Below are 21,067 nucleotides of genomic sequence, written 5' to 3'. Positions count from 1 at the left end.
AAATCCATATTTAGGTTCCAGAATGTGTGGCCTGATTTCCTAAGTGATGAGCACCCAGGGTCTTTAATAGCAAAGAGCTTTAATTAGAGATGGGCCAAAGGGCCTAAGTTTAGATCAACACCTGAACTTGACCCAAATTTGGGGTGTATGGATCCAGTTTTGACTCTGGCCTATCCTTCACAATGATGGGGAAAACTTTCAACATGACAGAGTCTAATAGGTTTATCCAGATGAAAAGATAATAAATTAAATAACCAGGCTACAGAGTTTTGGATAAAGCAATATATTGTTAACACAACAGGCCAAAATCCTACATCCATCCAAGGTAACTCAGCTGGATGCTGGGAAACTCCTCATGAGGGAAGCAAGGAGAAAGACTCTCTCCCTTCCCAAGGCATGCTATGCAGCCACTAACTCCGTCCAGCTTGATGGCAGGAGTTGCCTCCAAAAAGGGCAAAGAGGGAATGGAGGAGTCACAACGCCATGGGTCCTCTGGCTCCTCTCCACCCCTCTTGTAGCTCAAACCCTGACAGAACAGTGACAGGCAGGAACCCCTGCAGGGTTAGAATCCATGGTGAAGGGGCAGAGCACACAGCCTCTCATGTAGTAAAACACATCAGTTTTGCTGCAAGAAAGCCCCAGCACACGCAGAGACAGCTTTTACCCCTTGGTTCATTGTCTCAGCGTATTTTTCTGTGTTCTGTATAAATAACCCAGCAAGATGCAGAATTTCATTTACATCACTGCCCCTTTGGAACTGGCAAATAAAAAAAAAATTCAGATGACAATTAAAATCCAATTATAAATCGATTACAGCTTTAGACACCTATCCAGTAAAAGCATGGTAGGGGGCATTCTCCACACAGCAGTATCATCACAGTCTGATCACAGTCAGACCTGGTTTCACAGGTACTTCTGACTGTGCCTTCCAACCTCAAATCTGTGCTCAGCAAGGCCTCCTACTTTGGCTCCGTGTACCAGATCTGGTTCTCATGACTAAGTAGATTTAATATGACTATTACCAGCCAATTTACTTCAGAAAATGACAAGTGAAGAATATTAAATCTTCATCATTCAAATTATTAAACAAACGAAAGTCTGAGCGTGTCACTGATGAGACAGGGATATGTGAAGGATTACAGGGATAGGGTTTTGTCTGACATGAAGAAAATTTCTATAAATGAAAAGAGACACTCCATGTTGCATATTGCACAAGATAGTATATTCTGGAGTGATAATTGCTAAGGGGATTATCAGGACAGTACTGCATACAAATCTTCTCAATTCAAACAACCAGCTTCATTTTAAGAATTCAAAAATGTTTACGGAAGTTAGGACAAAAACTAGTAAATATGAGAAAACAAGTATAATGTACCAAACCTATATAGTTATACCTATTTTTCCCTTTGATTAAGTTTCTGGAAATAATCTATAGGGACAGCAATTTTGTTTTCATTTTAATCTGATTTAACATTGTAGACTTTTGACGTTTCACAAATTATTTCATTATTTGTCCATTAAACCCTATCGTCTTCATTAACACCACTACCACCACTTTGGGCTTACATAGTACTTTCTATCATAGGATCTCAAAGCACTTTGCAAACGTTAATTAACTGACATATCAGGGATAGAGGGATTACGTGACTTGTCCATGGTAACATAGGAAGCCTGTGACACAGGTGGGAACAGAATCCAGATCTCCTATCTCCCACACCTCTACATGAACCACAAAACTCCTCACTTCCTCTTGTGTATCAATATAATTAGGGTTGTCATGAACAAGCCCCAAGCTCTATCAAGACATAAGGTTTTTTACAATTATTTTTTGAAATTAGGAGAATCTCCACAGATACATTCATTGAATCCTAATTTTATTTTTACACATTCAAGCAGAATCCCGCAAATCCCACAATCCAACGAAAGAATCACTCCAGGATGTTAGTTAAATGATCAACAATGGGGGAACTTCAAGTGATGGTGTTACAAGAAGTACTAGGCTGACCTTCAGAGCACATTGCCCTAAGGTAAGTAGCTTTAAAACAGGTTTTGGCTTCATGATTTGTACATATATCAGTAGACATTAAAGGATAGAAGCATGAAAAATATTTGGAGCACAGAGCAAACTCATTTGTGATGTTAATGAATGGGGTAGAAAAGCTAACGAGGCTATCAGGCAAAATTAATATTCACCTTTTAAAGTTTTTTTTAACATCACTTAGCATTATGAATTAAAATGGGTTAAAACGATACAATGAATAATCTGAGAATTCGTACGTCTCTAACACTAAATGACTTTCCAGCTGGGCATAAAATCAAAACATACATTTAGCACTTTAACAAATCTTTGTGGAAATAATGAGAATCCATTCTTTTTTCTTCAGCTCCGGATAATCCTCCCATCTTAAACATGAAGAAACTCCTTCAGAAGAATGAAGTGACAATTTATCTCCTTGTGGAAGAGATGGGGAGAGATGGAGATAAACAAGTTGTCCTTTTATCCCCATCTCTCCAGTTATCTAAAGAGATGGGGAGAGCGTTCTAAAGAGTTTAATTCACTTTAACTGAACCGTCTAAACAGATGACTAAAGGCCTACATAAAACTTCTGTGCTGGATGCAGGAGTAAATTTCAACCCAAAATATTATAATATTTTATATTTACATATGCAAGTCACAGGGCTTCTTGTTAATCTTTTGTATTAAACAACCTCTCTCAATATCAAAGTGCCTAAGGTCAAACGTTAATGCTAATGATAGCACTAAGGAGCTCAGCTACGAGCAGACAAAGTCCCAAGTGTATTTTCTCATTCAAATGATGGGGAATTTCTGCACATCTTCACCTGTTAAATTTCATGCAGTCCCTGAAAAATCACATCTCTCACAATCATGAAAAACAAACAAAAAATCCTAAAATTATTTCACACAATTTTGAGTACATATTCTGAGGTGTATAGGATGATTGGCTGGTTAAAGACTGGATGGGACTTCACACATGAGAAAATGTTGTGGAATTTGGCATTTGAGAACAGAGATTTAATATATCCATTACTGAAAAATAAGTATCAAATAGTAACTGAAGGAATGCCAAGGAGATTATGGTCATATCCAAATTCTGATCAAGCCTAGGGTTTGGCGGTTGATGGAGTGCAAAGTCAGGATTAGACCTCAACAGTGATTAAGATCTATAAATTGTTCTTGCAAAATTTCAGAGCCAAATGGAAGAAATCCACTGTTTTTACAATATTTCCACCATCTTGAGCTTACGTCACACAGAAAAAAGTTCTCAAAGGATTTTGGCTTCTTCCAAATCAGAACTGAAAAATAAGCCCATTCCTTTTCTGGATCTAAGCTGGATCCACAACTGCACAGGAGGGCTCAGATGAAGCAATCAGAGTTGCAGGATCCTTTCTGGAATTGTAAGAACACCTGTTTTATAACATGCGCACACATGAGGCAAAGGGGAAAAGTCAGCTACACTAGTCTCTAGGGATCTGTTCTGACCACTTGTGAAAGTTAGGTAGCTGCCTGCATGTGGATTGAGGATAAAATTTTCAAAAGCCTTTAAAAGTTATTGTCTCTGCTGCGCTTGTGGCCATTGAAAGGATAATTGGCAGATGTTGGTCCTGAAAGTAACAGCTCCCAAAATCAAACAGTAGATCTTGAAAATACTGCAAAATGCTCTTGTATTGCAAATGATGGAGACAGAAGAGAATCTTCAAGAAAGGAATAATTCACCTGATTTTTGCTCCTGTGGATGATATAATGCAACCCCCATCATGGCTCTGCCTTGTACACCGCAATTTATGAAACTAAATACTAACTGTCCATGCTTCTCCATGGTTTCTGCGCTATTGATAGCTCCCAACAAGGTGATACTCTTTTTAAAATTGGTTATTGATTTTATTTTGTAGGGGAAAAATCTCTCACCTTTTGAGAAAAAACAGCATCAGTAATTATATCACAAAAAAGAGTAGCGAAAGAAAATCAAAAAAGCTATCTGTGATTAACATATCACATTTAATGCTAATGATTCTTATCAGATGAGCACATAGAATTTACTATAAATAATTTAGGTACCTTTGCCCTCATTGATGATTTGTTACTGTTAGAACATTTGTGATTTAATCCCCAAAACAAGTTTCATACACTTATCCTTATTAAACAAAATATTTGTTTATGCTTGTCTCCTGTAACGTATTGATTCAAAGGGCTTTCAAAATGGTCCTTTACAACCTTGGGATTTCGCTAGTTTCAGGACAAGGGGATTAGGCAATCTCTTATCATGGATGCAATCTGCTGGTCAACATTAGCAGAGATAGCAACATCCAATTAGGGAGTATCAAAGCTAAGAGAGTTTTCAAAGATCTCTGTCTTTGAACAAAATTTATTAAGGGTCCATCGGCTGTTTGAACAATTTTAATGAAGCTGGGGCTCAGCTAAGTCTGTAGTTATTTCACTCAAACTATCTTTGAAGAACTTTATTTTTTGAAGCTTTAATATCCTATAATTAAAAAAAATTCTTAACATATTTCAATATAAAATAGGCTGTAATTTAACAACAAGTTTTACTTTCCATTATGGTCTTGATATTCGGCCAAATGCTGTTAACCAATAGGCACTCTGTCATCTATTGCTACTCGCTTCTTTACGATTGCTGAAGTTCTCAGAGAACCCCTCGTCTCAGCCTCCTATTCAGAACCAAAGCAGCACATTTGAAAAATGCCTGTTTTGGGCAGCCAGTTTCTCTGCCTGCAGTGCCTGCTGCATGCTAACATTTACCTACAGCAGCGCAAGTCAATTCAAATGCCAAAGTGCAAGCCCATTCCAAACATGCAAGTTATACGACGAGATTAAACACTTATTCTCACTAAGTTTTAAGCAAAATGAAACTCCATTAGAGCATTTAAACGTTTTCTTAATTCCATACTCTTGCTCACACAAACAATTTACATTATATTAAGTTAGTGGAGTAATGGGCTTATATAAAAATACCCATGATGTGGATTGAACATGATTAAGCAATGGATAATGACATATGATTTCTAATGTAAATGTAAGATCATTAAATCCACTGAATAGTAAACAAGAATCTTAATAACTGCAGTCATTGTGCCAATACCCTGTAAGAACAGGATAAAAACAATCACACACTTAATGGCCAACAGTTGATCTGAAATAATGGACTTTGAATACATTGCTAAGCAAACTGGTGAATTCTTCGCCTGGCTAAATTTAACGTATTGTTTATATCAAGCTACTCGGGGGGACTTAGCACCTCATGTCAGAAATGCTCATTCAATGGATTGTACCTCTTAGCATGTAACCTTGCATCAATGCAACATGCCTATGGAATGAGCGACAGAAGTATATCCATTATATTTTTTGATGAAATAACTTGTGGTTTTTATTTCTTTTATAAAAAAGTCATTTGGTTCATGATGCACTCTTCATTAATCACAAAAAGGGATGGACAAAATCAGAGGACTGATATGGGTCACCTAAGAAATGGCAAATTGTCTATGGCCAAGATAATAAAAAGAGCTTCATAACATCACCACAAACTATTTGCAGATTTCTGTTTTTGAAGGACTTTGCTGTGGTGTTATACTCTGCAGATCCTGCACATTACTACTATTAATTTGTATTGCAGCAGTACTTACACGCTTCACTCAGGATTGGGGGCGAATCATGGCAGGCGCTGTACAAATACAGTGGAGAAGGTAGAGAGTTACATTTTGAACACATCTATACACAAAACACTGGTCTTCCTTTACAATATTTACTAGAAATTTTTAAAAGGCCCTTCAGCAAAATCTGCAAAAATGGCCTCCTCCCTGAAGGAGATGTTCTGAAACCATTCTTGATGAGAATTACCACCTTTTCCACTCCCTGAATTGCTATACTCTGTAGAAAACATTACAATCAACTAAAGAGTTAATTTCAGGAGCCATCTTAATCTATTACATTTTGCTCTGAATGCAAATCACTGTCAGCACCGTATCTTGGTTTATATCTGTGATTACCCAGAAATCATGGAGGATGCCTTAATGGAGGCAGTCTAAAAAAGTTCAGCCCCCCCCCCCCGCCCTCAAGTTCCTACATTTCCCTTCTCTTTTCCAACCGCAAACCAACAAAACTAAATATTAGGGTTTGGCTGGTTTCATGGTAACAGCAGCTGTGCTGACAACTTACAAGGAAACTTGTAACCATACTGGACATCTCCTCACTGTGACCCAATACTTGAACGCTAAGCACTTTGGGGATCTGATATGCTCACTCTCCAGAAAAAGTCAAGAGCCTTACCCTTCCTCGTGACCCATTTCTTACAGGCACATGACCTGCAACGGTATTGGCTAAGGGTGGGGAGCAACACAGCTCTGCCTTTCTGACTACTGGGTTTTGTTGTAGGGCAGGGAGGGAAATAAATGAGGGGAAAAGGGCTGGTGGAAAGAAATAAACTGTAAGATAAAACACAAAAACAATTCACGGAAGATGTTTGCTGCTTCCCCCCCCATTATTATTTTCAGCTCTCCTAACCCATGGGGAAATGTTTTGGGCAAAATGAGATAGCTCTACATGAAATGCAAGCTTCTGATGTAGACAAGCAATCTTTTATTCCCCCCAGAATATTTGGCTTGACACTTCAAAGGCTTATTTCTCACATTTGCAGTGATTCTTCTATAAATATATCTATCTACATGCACACAGAGACTGCAACAAATCTGTGGCCACACAGGACTTCACAGTCATTATTTATACCGAACACCATGGCCTATGGACCCCGCAATCAACAGCAGAGGGAAAAAAAACTAGTCTGCCACTCCAAAAAACTCAGGTCCACCCAAATGAGCTAATGGGGAATGTTAAATGTAGTCACGAGGTATTATTACATGGGCCAGTCATTATTAGACAACATGGGCTGGTCTGATATTCCATTCTCCAGAGGGCAGTGGTAGCAACATACATTAAGCAGTATATTGCACACACACAAGCTGTCCCTTATGTATGTCTGATCCAACTACAAGGGTAAATATAACAGACAGGCAGGCAAACAAAGAAAGGATGAAATAGACAGAACTTTGATATTTTCTAAAGAATATATTTCCAGCATTTCCCATCACACCCTCGATATTTTCATTGGTTTCTTATTTTCTCAGGGGTTACAGCTTATTAGCATCTGCTGCCAGCTTACGCCTGAACTACACTATTTAATCTCCCATAATGAATAATAAATGAAAGAAGGCACTACTGAAAATTGTGACAACCTGCTTGTCAATAAAAGCTGTTTTTCACAGAGAAACCTTCTGCTCAAACTGCACCTACCTTCATACACAACACATCCTATTTACAGTACACTCATCTGTTTTAATCACATCAGAGAAGTGTCAATTCTAGGAGTAAATCCTTTCATCTTGAAAGCCAAGTGCCGTATCAAAAAGTTATAGCCAGTTTTAAAATATTATAGCCAAATTTTCAGCTTCCTCACAAAGACGTATTTATAGCATAAAGGAGGGGTGGGGTGTAATACAGACTTTCTGAAACAACGTTTACAAAAACACCAGACTGCAGTACCACTGTCTGAAGTATATTCATTTGCATGACTATATTAAAATATCTGATTATTTTTAAAATGGCTTTTTAATGGTCTAGGCTCAAATTTCAGGTTTTGATATGAAAACTACTGCGTGCGGAGAGTGGGGGGCTGTTTTATCATACTCACTAGGAGTATAAATATTTTCATTATTATTTTTTAACATCTGGATGAAAAACCATTGTAGGTACTGAAAATGCAAACTCAGGGGTATTGTGCTAGCACACAGAAAGCACCATTTACAAACATAAATGCAACTAACCCACCTACTTTAACTTCCTAGGCAGAGGATGATATAAACATTAAATAAGGAGTTTTAAGTATTCCAGTATTCATAATCCAAAACACTTTAAAAGGATATTTGAATGTGATTATCTGAAGTTGTCAATAAATTGGCTCCTATCCTGCAATGAGTTGTGCATCTACCTAAGGGACTCACATGGCCACCATTACCATAGGATCTGAGTGCTTTACAGTCTTTCATGTATTTGCCCTCAAAAACATCCTGTAAGATAGGGAAGTGCTATCACCCCATTTTACAGCTGGGGAGCTAGTGCACAGAGAGGTTAAGCCTCGGGTGAAACAGGGAACCGAACACATGCCTCCCAGGTCCTAAGCTAATGCCCTCATGTTGGAACATTTCTCGTCCCAAACCTCTGCATGGATAGAGAAGTCTGCTCCCAGGAGCTTCCAGTAGGCTCAAGGGCCTAGCCAGCCCTTCACTCTTCTGTAAATGGTGGAGTGAAGCATGACCTCAAATAAGGCCACAGTTACAGACACATACACAAACGCACCATTTCTAATGGCATTGTGTCTTGGTTGATTTTAAAACAAAATGAAGACAAAACCCTGACTGTTAACAGCACTCCCTCCACTACCACAACCCTTCCTCTTATCTTGTCATCTCATTTACTTCTCACTTACAAATTTGTCTTTTCCCCATTTACAAAATAAATTCCTCCATTGTCATATGACAATCTTCAGCCTGTTCATTTGACATATTCTGTCATTATTCTAAATAGCTACAAGGTTTAATATTGCTTCCCTGGGGCCACCACTGAGCATCTGGAGCTGTGTTTTCCAGAGAACCCCCATCTTCCCCTTAGAACGTCCAGCCACATTTGTCACCTCTTCTGGCATCTCTTCACGCTGAGTGATATCTGTTAGCTTTTCCATCCTCATTTTTCAACTCAACCAGACATGTCTGTTAGCTCTGTTATGATTGATCTAAATCTTGACAATTAATAAGCATGATGTGCTTAAGGTTCTGTTACTTAAGTATTGGGAATTCCAAGAAACGGACTGCTTTTAAGTGAGAATTTCACAGGTAAAATTTCAGCAGAAGCCAAAAGATATTACAGTCAGACACGTTAAGATCATTACTCTCTCCAGCTAGGACAGTAAAGTTCCCTAGCACCACAGACACCACCGTGAGACGTTCTTTTAACAGACAGGAACCATTTTAGACCTACTTAAACGCTCTTCCCTGTCCTACAATACACCATTCTGATCTTAAAGCGGAGTAACACAGCAACATGAACTTTGCAGTTCTTTCTAAGCTATGCACCATCGCTGTTGATTTTATGCCACGTTAACTTTGGCAATGCTTCGCATAATGCCCTTGCCATTGTAGGGCACATCCCTTCAAGACAGCCCAGGACACGAGTCTGCTCCCCAACGTGCAAGCTCTCAGGATTGGGGGACAAAGAGGGGAAAAAAAAAAAAAAGAAGAGAGAGAGGAAAAAAACTCTTTGCCTCCAAGAGCTGGAGACAACCTTGAATTAGTAACAGGATCTGATGTGCCAAACCATCCCATTCAGTTTGTGAGAGAGTTGTATGTGGCTATATCGGCCACAACTACCAACTGAGGTACCCACATAAAATTGTTACACAAACCAAATGGAAACCTGCATTCAGTGCTGGGCAAGGAGTAAAAGCAATGGAAATGAACTGAGTTCACTTGCTCGGAGGGTAAAATTCACTTTGGGACTAGGGACTGCAGAAAGTCCCTGAGGCAGTTCCTCTTTCTGAGGATTGGGTGTGAACAGGTGGCTGCAAAACGGGCACTTGAAGTGGACTCTGCAACTCTGACCCCGGGCAGATGAGTGTTCTGCATCAGTTCTCTGTAAGCCTCTGCTGACGGTACTTTGTGGGTGGGGCTAATGCTGCTACTGCATCCAGGAGTACACAGATCCAGATTCCACAACCCTGCATATAGCCACAGAGACAAAAGCTGACAGGCACAGTTGTAGGGAGCATGAGATACCATCAGCAAAATAGTAGGTTGTCAGGAGGAGAAAGGTTTCCTTCACCTCCTCCCACTGGTGACCGCTGAGAAAGCAGGGGAGCAACAGCCCCTGCTCCAGTCCAAGGACTCGATGACCTGTCACAGTCATTGAAGAAGAGCAGACCTGTCATGAACCTGTCTGCCTTTTAAGCTTTTGCAACGCCCCCATCACTGTACCCAACGAGCGCCTCACAAGCATGAAGCTGTCTATCTCCACATAGACACCTGTGCGGTACGGACGTATCATTCTTCCCATTTCATAGATTGAGAAACTGAGGCAGAGAGAAATTAAGTGATTTGCCCCAGTTCACAGGAAATCTGCAGAAAAGCAGGAAGTCAGACTGCAACCTTTGGAGTCCCCAAAAGACCAGCCTCTTATCCAAAAAGACCATCTTCTCATCTCTGGAGTACAGATGCAATGGAGGTAGGTGGCAGTACGGTAGTTGTATTTCTCCAACTCCACGTGGTCCCTTACAAACCTGCCATGTACTTTGGCTTTAAATGAAGAGGTTGAATTTTCTGAGTGCACAGCAATCAAGAAACTTTTAAGTTTGAGGACAGGTAGGTTTTCAGGCAGCATTTTTATCATAAGTGACCCAAAAGAGAACATATTGCTAACAAAGCTAGAGTCCTAGATTTTCTGGAGATTTGTTTCCCAGCATCCAGACGAGAGAATAAATTGCTGGAGTTTCCCTGTCAGTTTATCATAACATCCAGACCCTTCAGATGAGATTACTTTTGTTCTTCACTCCAGACCATCTGTTAGCTCTCCATAGAAAGGACGTAAACACACTGATGTTTGTTATTGTACAACAGGAATGCCCTCTTCCTGCACAATATCACCAATTCATTGCTGTTACTTTAAGCTCTAAGGGGGTAACATTGAGACTACCACCACATAGGCGCACACACAGGCAGAAAACACTTTCATCTATAATTTAGTAAAATGGATGCAGTTCAGCAACAGTTAAAGACTAATCTCTTATGCTTTTTGTGCATTTCCATAATTGATTCACTAGATAATGCACTCTGCTTTCTTATTTAATAAACATGTTAATGATTTCAGACAATTATTCAGAACTGCCTACAAGTGCCTGCCTAAGACACCCAGCAAAAATAATTAAAATAAAATACACACCAAAAGGCGCATCCTTCATATCACATTACACAAGATATTAAGTCAATATGTCACACTGTCACCAGTCACTTGCTACCTGCTGTTATATATTTATTCAAACTCTAATGTATTAGCTGGGGCTGGGACACTAGCTAGACACTCACGTGGGCTAAACAGGGAGCTAGAGAATAAAACTGGTGGTCTGTCAAAGGAGAGAGGCTTCGAAACAGACAGAAAGTAGGAGGGGGAAGCAGAAAATACAGACTAGATAGAAAAGATTAGAGAAGACATCTCTGTCGTGAAGTCCTTTTTGCGCTATAGGGAAAAAACATGGAAAAACCAATCTTGTTCTATTTTTTCCTCCACAGCTTGGAGAAGGCCCAGTAGACAAACATATCACTTTGCATCTTACACGGCCGCACTCATTTTAGCCACTCTTTTGTTTGCTTTGAAAGCTGTAGAGAGTCTGCAGAGAGTCCAACGGTCCAGGGGATTTCAGCCATGGTGAATTGCAAGTTGTGGCCAGGAGGGGTGGAAGAAATCTTGCTCTTGCACCTGCACAGAGCAAATGACAGAGGGAAGGTATTTCCAGTCTCCCAGGCTAAGTGTTCTTTTTTCCTACCCTACCATTACAGGTCACAGTGAGTATTTATACAGATATCTTTGGAGGCAGTCTAGGATGAATAGCAGAAATGGGGGAAAGAGAAACCACCAACTAGTTTAATAGCTGATATCACAATTACAACATAAAATCTAATACTGCACTTAGAGTAAATTCCAGCAAAAGGGCCTGTGGGTTTGATCTGCTACTTCATTAAAACATGTAATTCAGCAACGGTCACTTTAATTTCGGAAAACTGATTAACACAATGTGCTGCATAAAGCCATCAATAAAGCCGGCCTGTTGGCTTGCCTGCACTTTCTATGCTGCAAATAGATCAAAAAGGGTGTTTCTTGCCACTCTTCCCAGCTGGAGGTTAAACTGTGGCAACAACATCTTACTGCCAAAAGGGTAAAATAAGTGGGAAATTGTCAGCACCCTTTAGCTATAGTTTTTAATCCTAACAGGTCTTTTTAAAATAACTATTTACCCCTGCATGTTGACTTAGCAATTTGAGAAGGGAAAGGAGGGAATCAATAGCAAAATATTACACGACATCACCATTAGCTCCATCCAGGCAAGGTTAATGGAAGAGCGTCAGCAAGATGTTCCACTGACTCTAAGTAAAGAACTAGAATATACACATTACAGTGCACTAAACAAGAAACAGCATATTATGAAGAGAATGTAAAAGCCTGTGAGAAATGGATTGGTTTCATTTTACCATAATTAAAAATTTTACAACTGTAGTTTGCAAGTCATCAGCATCACCAGGGTATTCCCTATGCAATCTACATCAAGAACAGGGAGTACCATAGCAATACTCATCAGACAAAAGGCATACTTGTCAATAGAGTCTTATGTGTACATATATAATACATATGCACATGTATAATACATTTCATTATGTCTATACTATAAAACATTGTAATGTCATGGACATTATACCAACCTTATCAAGTTGTCAGAGTTTACTAGCCAAACACAATTTGCTCACCCGTGCTTCACCATGACAACTGATAATGAAAAACACCAATATTTAGTTTGTCCACCTAAATTCCTTGCTCTGGGCAACAGGCAAGTACAATTTTACAGTACAGACCCAGACATACATTGCACTTTACGGATGATGTGTCAGCAATGCAAATTTCTATCAACTCCTGAAGAGTAACTTTTCACAGGTGAGTTCTGGGTTTCCCTGTTCCCTCTATTCCCCCCCCCCCACACACACTGCACTTTGAAGTTTCTACCAGTTTTAAGGTTTTTACCAGTTCTGTTGGGATTTGGCATTTGACGTACAGGAAATCTCTTTCAAACTGGCAACATTTTTCAAATTGGTGGAAACACTGCAACCAGAAAGGATGGAATTTGGTTGGGCAAGCAAAATATCAGTGTCGTCAGTATCTACCATCATGGTGACAGAAACTCTGTGATAATTTTGTGCGGCTGGTATAATGTCCATGACATTCGTATATTTTAAAAGTGTTTTGTTAAACTAAAAAGATCTCCAATTAAAACAAATTCTTTACTTCTGGATTTTCATTTGCATTCTATTTCCAAATTATTTATGAATTGACAGTTTACAGCCCTTATTCTCACACTTACTACATGCAGCAACACTTCACATTAAAGGTTCAAGGTCATTTCTTCACTGTCCTCCTCTCCCTCCTCTGAAAAGCAGCATTCCTCCCCTCTCGACCACCTATTGTTAGCTATTCAGAACATTCATACTAACTGCTGTGATTGCAATTCCCAACTACATCTCTGTAGCTCTCCCCAGTCTAAGAAAGATACAGACACCCACAGGCTGAAACACAAATGAAATGTTTCGATTAGGCTAAAGATTTGTACTCTGTAGGCCACCTAAACAACAACATAGGGAGAAAAGCCATAATTAAGATAATTAATTCAGGCCAGAACATTGAATAATGAATACTTCACACTAAGATCAGTTTGTAAATCTACTCCAAAATGATGTTAACCTAAAACCAAACTGCAACCGAATCAGATCCTTGGGCATATGATTGGCCAATCCAAGACATATGGTCTGGGATTTTCTTTGCATGCAAAACATTCTCCCCTACCAATTCATGTATAAATGTTTTTGAAAAGAAGTGTGAAGATGCCAGATTAAAAAGTCTCATTTCATTTTACTACAAACCAGCCATCATTGAGCAACCAGAGTAACATTCTGCCAGAGACCACTGTGGAAAAGGCAACTCAAACCACTTAGATGTCCTTCAAAGATATTGGTTACTAGTTTCTTCTTAATTCCATGAGGCAATATTTCTAGAACCTATCAATCTAATGAGGGTAATGAACTCAAACCTGAAATTTACTCACTTGGTACTGCATTCATGTAATGTTCAAACCAATGTACACATAATGTTGTTACTCTGTTTTCTTTATGTGGAATCTAACATATGGCTTTCCACTCAACAGCCTGTCCTTGGAAAGGATAACTAAATGCTCCAAAGTAAATAAAATACTAAAACTTGGTTAATATCCCAAATTGGGAAATATAGGTATAGTTTTAAAAGGCAATAGCCTGTCACTGCAAACTTTCACTCATACTAATAGGCACCACAGATGTCAAGTCTTATATTTACCCCCTCATGCTCTAGGAAGTCAATGGATTACTCGAATAACTTAGGAATACTCATATTAAAAAGGACTTGCAGGTCCAGGCTCCTAAATGGTTCGCTGGGAATTCTGGGTGCACAAAAGATGCAGAATAGGGCATTCATTTTGTAATCTATTTGAAAAATATACATCACTGAAAGTTTTCTTTAGCCCTCTCCCCAGCACACAGTGAGAAGAAGAAACACACACACAAACCTCCAAACCTGAGCATTACAATTACTGCCAGCTTTTATACTTCATACATGGCCTAATTCTGTTCAGCTTCCAGTTCAGCAGAACCGTTGACTTCAAGGAGAATTTAGTGTGATGAGTCGTAGTGAAGAGTACTTGGCCTACACAGGTATGAGAAATTATTTTCATATTTAGTTATTTTACACACCTCCTGCTTCCACTGAGCCTGTGCATTTTCTAGAACTTCACTTTAAAAAAAAATAAAAAGTCATTTTAAAGAAAAATTCCTCCCCTTCACTAAGCTGCCATGACCCATGTTCATTTTTCTTCTGTGTTTCTTCCACCATTGGTGATATCACAGATATCTAAAGTACTGTAAAGACCATAGCGGATGTAAGTGAGGCATCAACTGTTACAGGAAAATACGGAGACCAGGACTCAGGTCTTGGAAGCAAGAGCTAAACCAAGAAGTCAAAGCAAGGACCATTGACAGGCAGCACATGAACAATTCCAAATTTCCCCCAATCAGTGTTTTGACCAGACCACAGATTGACCCAAAATGATCTGGCAATTTTTTTCTATTTAAGAAGCACTGGAGACCAGCAAACAAGTAGGAAGGAAACTTTTTGCAGAACAGCAAGAGAGACTGTGGGTCTGATCAACAGCAATCATCATGAATTATCCCTTCATCTTGTTCCAGGTTCATTTTTCCTTTACAAGGGAACCTTAAATAAACGTTTGCTTCTATTTCCGTATTCTCTGTGTCACTAGCAGTTGGGTTGCAGACACCCTTACGTCAGAAAGGAGTGGAGAGGATGGAACAACTCTGATTTTGGGTATTTGGCAGTGCCAATTTAAGGTCACTACTAAGGAACATGATCTGTCAGTACATTAGAATAGGAGGAGCACTGTGCATGAAAACTGAAAAGTCAATACCTAGCAAAGGGCTTAAGAAGTTTGTGAAATGTGTTCCTCTCCTCCTTGCTCCTTAGTGTTCCCTTTGGGCCAACTCCACAGCTGAAGTAAAGCAGCGTAGCTCCATCCAACTTGGTAGACCCTAATCTTAATTACATGAGCTGATCATCTGGGCCAAAGTCTCCTAGCAAGCATTATTTCCATGCCACCCATAGTGCCTAGAACAGCTTTCCTTCCCCACGTACACCAAAACCCATCTTGCCTCTCCTCTCCTCTCCAGCAGTTCACTCATCTCTGCTCTGGACCTACCTGCTCCCAACAGTAAAAAATAGCGATCTTCCTAAAAACAAAAATGCAACACAAAAAAAGTGAACATTGGATCTGCTCTCCCGAGAGCTGCACTGCAGTATCGTTTCCATCTGTTCTCTTTGATCCGTCTCTCTGGCTGGACGATAAGCTCTTGGAGGCAGAAGCCTGTATTCTGATGGAAATACAGTGCTGCTTAGAAAGCAGACTTAGGACACTCTGTTAAAAGAGCTATTGATAACTGGCTCAGTTTGCGGGACCAAAGTGAGTACTCAGTTGTGATGTAGATATTCATTACAAAACACCTGCACATTGATCCTGTCAGCCACTACTGGAATGACGCGTAGGTCAAGCAACCACTGCCTTTGGGTTTCAGTAGCATTTGCAAGTGCACGGAAAGAGGTTTATTTTATTTAAGAAACTGAATTTCTGCATCAAGAGCAGAAAGTAATCTACCTTTGTAAGCTGAAGTGTTCCACTTGTGGCAATTCAAACGTTAGGTTTATTCCATGGTAAATTATACATAGACCATGGTGTTAAATTATACATGTAGGAAGAGCTCACATAAGTGAGGTAAAACCTCCCCAGGTCTCTTCACTTTTCTCTTGCCTAAAAGAAGAGCCACTCTTTCCAGTCCTTTCCTGGTTATTAGATGTCAGCCGAATGGAAGGAGAGTTAAAAGTAAACACTGGGTTAAATTCTGCTTTTGGGGTTCCCACAAATGTAATTCTTCTGGGCCTATCTGAACTGAAGGTGAACTCTGAATTTTCTGGCATTTGTCCCTTCATCCTCCATAAGGTCCTCTCCAACACACGAGGCATGCTTTCTGCCATGCACCAAAGACTCAAGCATCACTTCCGAGGCTGACAGGATCCAAAGGATCGATACAGTGAGTGTTTACTTCGTAGTGTTGGTTTTCGACACAATACAAACAAACATGCCAAAGTCAGGGTAACACCATGTAGGAAGATACCCAGAAAAAGAGAAAAAAGAAAGTCAGAGGTAGATGGAGTGTTGCAAGGGATGTCTAATTCACTGCCAACCTATCATAGTCACTGCTGCTAATATTAGCTAATGTATTTAATCTAGGCATGATTTATCCTCTCCATGTTGCTGTCACCCAAGATGGGAAGGAAGTCTTCCATATAGAAAAGATATAATGTGAGGCCACAACATAATAATTCAGTACCAATTTGGCAGAATGCCAAAAATGTGGCAATTACCAGATCTGGAAGCAATTTATCGTGGGTATGTACAGTTCTACTCTCCACTACTCATTAGCGTTATTACACAGAAATCATTAGCAAGTACCATAGTGATGAATAGTTTAACTGCCCACTTTTTTCTCCATTCTACTGAAGAGCCACCATCTTTCTTGTTTTTGTTTTTTGTTTTAAGGTGCAGTGGTGATCCAACACAGGGGGACAGGAGGAATAACTGATTCAAGAGATACAACTGACCATAATGTTTGGCAATTTTTCACCGAGGTTTGCAAGCAAATAATTTTTTTCTGATCTGTATGTGATGTGATTCTTTTTCAGTAGAACACAGCTCAAGAGAACAATCATCTAGTGTCTAAATGTTTAAAAGCTCTTAAAACTGTATTAGCTATGAATACAACTTACCATATGTATGCACGTATGCTTGAGTGTGAATTGTGGTCATGAGATGGCCACTGAATAACTTTTTGTAGACTTGGTTTTATGTAATTTTAGTTGTGGTCCATAAATGTGTGAGGAAGTGTTTGTATGCATGTCACTTTTGTAAATGCAAATGGATATTTGCGCGCACACACGCGCGCACACACACACACACACACACACACACACACACACGCACACAGGAAACTAGCATCCAATAACATGATCTGAACACACCATTTTGCTCCATACAATGCTGTGGATGCAAACTCAGAGGCTTGTTTTAAGACAGGTGAACAAAATAAAAACGCACAAAAAATGGAAAAAAAGATTTAAAAAGTTTAAAATTTAGACAAAATGAAAATACATTCATATTTGATTTTATTTAGCTGTAATGCAACCATCAGTTGATATTATTTGGTTGGTGCTCAGAATCTAAAGCAACAAACAGTCTCAAAGTGCTTTGTTTTCCTCCTTCCCATCTCCTTAATACACCACTTAAGTTGTATAGCTTGTTTGAATTTCTAAGATTTCATTAACTTATCTTCAGAGTAATCTTTATAGACCACTCCTTACAGTTACGATGGTAGGAAGGTGTTTGCAAACAGGCCAGTCTTGCATTTCATTCAGAAGGGGGCAAGATCTGTTGTGTTGAACTGTCTGGTGGAAAGCAATTTCACAGCTGAGAAAGACCTCTTCCTTTGCCCCTGTGAGCTTCTTGCTGGGCATCAGCAACTCCATCAACCTAGTAGAGCACAGCAGTTGTGGTAGGTTGTGCTGAAAGAGTCACTGAATTACGTGAGGCCCAGTATAATGATCAGGATCTTGATTACAATCTGGTATCCCAAAGGGCAGCCAGTGTCACCAAGGAACAATGCAGTGATGTGTTTTTGTCACCCTGTGTAAAGTAGCAGCTGGGATACTCAATGGTGAGCTATCTGGAAGTCGTTCATCTCCTCCCTTTCCATTCCTAGGTGAAGTTCAGAGAAACAGTTGAGCCTGGTTATAATGAACAGAGGGATCGACATGCCCAAGTTCACAGCTGAAAGGCACAGGCACTGCCTCCAGGGCAGCTGAAGAGGGTGGAAGGCATTACTATGCACGGTCACTATATCGGTAGGCAGGAGCAGCGTGGGGTCCTGTAATATTCAGGCTGCACACCACCACTCAGACCATAAGAGAGGAGACACCTTCAAGGCTGAGAGTGGTTAGAGCTTTGGCTAGTTCTTCGAAGTGCTTCTCTCATCCCACCAACATCAACTCTGTCTTCCTAGGATTAGATTTTCCATCCAGGGGTTTATCTCGCCCAGGCACCGGGCGGGCTGAGGGTGATGTCTGCATTGTTAGCTAACAATGTCTGTGTTGCTTCTTCAGCTGGAAAGAAACAAAATTCAGAATCTTTTCTTCAACAACAACAACGATCATGAATTAGCAACAACACTGTAATGGCCGAGGATGTGTTTTGAAACTGGCAATGTGCTGACCAAGTCAGGGCTCCAAACAAAGATGCTAGAACCACAAGAGATGGAAAAAGAGTCCTCATCCAGAAGACAGACTTACACTATGGACAGCAGCTGGCCCATCCCATTCCCATGCGCTTAACTTGATGGGGTAAGTCCTCTGGAGAACAGCCCATTAGTAACCCGAGCAAGCTGGGTATCACCTTCTCTCCCCTTATCCAAGGATTCTTCCTTCTCCCAGCTATTATTCTCCATTTCACCTGCCTGGGGGTTGGGCATCCCAAGGCACTGACCTGTTCTGTTCCTCCCAGCTAAGGAAGTGCAATCTGCTTCTCCATCTCTCTTTTTTCCCCTGCACAAGGGTTAGGGATATAGACAGAAGTTTCATAATCCCTAGAAAGGCACTGTTATTTTCATGTCATATCCTCAAGGCAAATCCTTCTTCTCTCTATTCCGAATCCTCTCTTTCCTTTTTCCCAAAATTTGATTTTTCCCTGATCCTTGTAGCAGCCATGTACAATGGAACTGAAAAACTAAACCCCAGAAAACTGCTTTCATGCTTTTAAATGTTAGTTTAAACTGACTGGTTTTCCCATCAGAAAACCCTTTCAAAAATGTTCTCTCTCACATGCTAATTTCACTGCAAATACCTGATCTGAATTCTGAGTAATTAGCAAATTAGATGACCTGTGAGAAGCCGGTCTTTCTTAATATGCATATAAAAGCTTGTCACATAGGGTATTTTCAACTCAAAAACCTCTACAGTCTGCAACTCTAATGTGGTGTTCAGTAACACTAGATAATATCTCATTTTGACTTTTTTGAAGGGAATAATGACCATATTAATTAAGTCTCTTACTTCTATACTGGCTAGGGGAAAAACAGAAGACAGTGTAATGTACACGAACTGAGAATGACTGAAATTGCGTTGACCATTCTCATTCACACACATTTATATAAAGTTTATCCTTCTTTATATTGTATTAATATTTTAAAAGAAAACTGAGAAGGAGCTGCCAGAACTGTTTAATTCTTTTTTATGCTAAGACACTATAACAATGAAAGAGCTACTTGTTCGATGGCCTTATCATTGATGCTTAAGTTATATGCTATGAAAAGGAAGGTCTTTGGTATTGCAAAGTGTGTCAATTTGATAGATAAAGGCTTTTTGCATGTACTCTCTCAGTGAAATAGTTATAAGCCTTAACTTAGTGAATTCTTACTTTCTTTGCCTCAAACCACCGAATAAAAGAAAAAATGCAGTTACACTTCAACGTACTAAACACAAAGCATCTGGACTTTATTGCTCAACTGTGGAATGTATTCAATTGTGTCACATGCGCCATTTTAAAAGTTACATACACACTGTATTGCTTACAACATAGGCAAAAGGCAAACATGTTTTTAAACAGCATTAAAAGGTCAAGGTATTTTAAATGTAAAGACTCACATAAATGAAAGATAGTTAACAAGTAGGAGCCTATAAGTGCTTAAATCGTTACCTAACCCAGAAGTGCAAACACACCTTTCTAGGCAACAGGCTAGATATTTAACACGGGGCACATTTAAAAAGCTAATATTTTAAAACCACTGGAGCTATGAAAGAGTGGTTTGGTATGCCCAGAAATGTGCCTCCTTGAAACAGCAAGTATCCTATCTGCACCATATTATACTGAACATTATATTACCAGTTAAACCAAAGCTCAAATCAAATAATGTTCTTTGGAAGGTGTTCTATGTTATCTATTATCCACTGGCTTAAGCTGTGTGCATTTGAATTGCTCTTCCTTAGGTCTTTAAATAAAGAAGGGGAATTGTTCTGAAAGGGATAAATCATGCCATGTGTGCAGAGCCACGAGAGAGCATGCAACATGAAGCTGAAGCACCCCAGAGGAAGAAGGGAGAGTCATACTGTAAAGCGACTCCTTGACTCTCCCAGCCCACAAAGGGAGCATGCCTGCCACTGCACACCTTTATGGGGTACAGTCTGCTCCCACGTGCTAGCTGGCAGCAGGGGAGTAGGAACAGATTTCCTGGTTTCCCCTAAGCACAGAGACTGCATTTCTGCTTGGCTCTTACAAGGGCTACCCTGCACAAGGTAAAAGGGAGGTTCCTCGAGCCCTCCTGCCCACTTTGCACACTGGTGTGCGAACTAAACAGAATCTCGTTCAGTGCAACCTCTCCCCATTGCACTGTGTAATATGAGAAAAGCACAGAATCCACAATGCATGCATGGACTTCACCCTCATAAAGTTTTCAGTGTAGCAGTGGGGATCCTCCCACCTCTTCCCCTTGCCACAGGGAGTGGTCCCACCACCACCAACACAGAAAGAGT

General features: G+C 39.9%; 1 long non-coding RNA gene across 1 annotated transcript in view; it reads right to left on the bottom strand.

Moving 5' to 3' along the window:
- Positions 1-4,516: 4,516 nt before the first annotated feature.
- Positions 4,517-21,067, bottom strand: part of LOC137144437 (uncharacterized) — a 183,110-nt gene continuing 166,559 nt past the window's right edge. The window contains exons 2-3 of the long non-coding RNA XR_010917401.1: positions 5,662-5,699; positions 4,517-4,689 (exon numbers count right to left, since the gene is read on the bottom strand). This is a non-coding gene — a long non-coding RNA (uncharacterized lncRNA). The remainder of the gene's footprint in view (positions 4,690-5,661; positions 5,700-21,067) is intronic.

This window comes from Emydura macquarii, unplaced genomic scaffold, assembly GCF_026122565.2.
Source record: "Emydura macquarii macquarii isolate MOO-44397 ecotype Brisbane River unplaced genomic scaffold, CSIRO-AGI_Emac_v2 contig_3451, whole genome shotgun sequence".
In the NCBI taxonomy this organism is placed as follows: Eukaryota; Metazoa; Chordata; order Testudines; family Chelidae; genus Emydura; species Emydura macquarii.
Note: the sequence above shows the minus strand (reverse complement) of the source record. Positions and strands in the feature narration are given on the sequence as shown.